Here is a 2,061-nt window from a genome sequence, read left to right as displayed (position 1 = left end):
GTGGTTTAGAAAGCCAAATCATTTGAGCCACATTCAAGTTTTAGGATGCAGACAGTTGCATTTGACAATTGACTTGTCAAATAAAGGTTAATTTAATGCTCTTTTGCATATAATCTGTGTTGGGGAAAGTTACTTTTAAAAGTAACGCATTACAATATTAAGTCACTCCCTAAAAAGTAACTAATTAACGTTAGTTATTTTTAATGGAAAGTAATGCGTTACATTACTTTTTGCATTACTTTTTAAATCTGGGCAGGGCTTGCTTGTTTGTTTTTAATACAAAAATCTCTATTTTTATCAAATGTAGAAGCCTTTTTACACCAAAAGCCTCAGGCTTAGAGAAAAGTAAATTCACGTCTGTACAGTAGACCCCAGAAGAAAAAATGTCAACTTTTCAGCAATTAAAAAAAAAAAGGAAAACAAATGTTAGATTGAGTAATTTTTGCTTATTAGTACGGATGAATTGGATCATCGAAGGTCGGCATTTAATTATTGCAGGTTTGCGTTGAATTTCACTGTTTTTATTCATTTTGAGCAATACTGTATCTGTTTTTTTAGTGAGTGAGATGAATTAATGCATGTTCACATTTATTCTAGAACTAAAGTAACATCTTACAATTTCTCTCAACATGGGACAGTAGAGCTTTTAATCAATAAATGGGGGGAGAAGAGTAACTACCTTATTTGAAAAAGTAACTCGGATATTTTCTTCTCAATTAAAAAGTAATGCGTTACTTTACTAGTTACTTCGGAAAAAGTAATATGTAACTTGCATTACTTGTAATGCATTATCCCCAACACTGGATATAATAAAGCATTATTGGACTTTAAAACATGAAGATATGCAATAGATAGATGGATACATACACCTCGCAGAATCTGCAAAGTGTTCATTTTTACCAAAATATGAGGGATCGTACAAAATGCATGTTATTTTTTTTTTATTTAGTACTGACCTGAATGATCAAGAGCTTGTTTTTTTGTTTTGTTTAGTAATAGTTGTTTGTGAGTGCCTTGTTTGTCCTGATCAGTTCAACTGCCTGCTGTCCTTCAGAAAAGTCCTTCAGATCTTACATATTCTTTTTTCCCCCAGCATTTTTGTGTATTTGAAACATTTCCAACAAGGACTGTATGATTTTGAGATCCATCTTTTCACACTGAGGACAACTGAGGGACTATATATATTCACTGTAAAAAAATGACTGTGAATTTAATGGTAAAAAACTGTGAAATGGTTAACGGTAAGTTCCCCTTCTATATACGGTGAAAAACTGTTGGACATTGCATGTAATTTTACGGTAGTATACCATTTTTTGAAGTGAAAAAGAACGTAAAATGTACAGTGAATAACCGTAAATTGACATTCCCAGAATTCCCTGTGTTTATTTTTTTTTTTAATTGAATGTTTTTTTGTTGAAATAACTTTTTCTTCTTAGATTTTTCTTGGCAGTTTTGTACATTAGGGTTGTACGTTACATCTAATGTTGTTAAATTAATGTTTTTTTCATTATTTTAGTTTTATTTGTGTTACCATGATGGTGTTTACTGTTGGTGTGAATGACACTGTGCACTTTCTATATATATTATTATTTAAAACCTCCTTGCGATGGGCTGCGGTTCATCATGTGATGTAGTTGTCATCACCTGCTTTTGGTGGTTATCAGGTTATTACAAAGGTACAAAACAGATTTCAGTACTTCAAAATGTTGGTACATATCTGTTAAAAAATTCAGAAACTACGGTATTTACCTGTACATTTAAGTGAAAACCGTGTAGAATAACAGTAATAAACCGTAATTATAGGATAAGAAATTGCCATTTTATTTGACTGTTTTTTACTGTTTTTTTTCCTGACAGTATTTTTCCGTTTTTTAACAGACATTTTCTGGCGCCCCTGCTGCCAGAAAATTACAGTTTTTTTTTTTACTTTTTTTTTTTTTTTTTTTTTTTTACAGTGTATGTAATAGTTGCATATATAACTACTATATATGCAACTATTACAGAAGGTTCAAACACTCACTGATGCTCCAGAAGGAAAAGCAATGCATTAAGAGCTGGGAG

This window comes from Garra rufa, chromosome 7 (assembly GCF_049309525.1).
Source record: "Garra rufa chromosome 7, GarRuf1.0, whole genome shotgun sequence".
NCBI classification, from domain to species: Eukaryota; Metazoa; Chordata; class Actinopteri; order Cypriniformes; family Cyprinidae; genus Garra; species Garra rufa.
The sequence above is the reverse complement of the archived record's forward strand: the minus strand, read 5'-3'. Positions refer to the sequence as shown.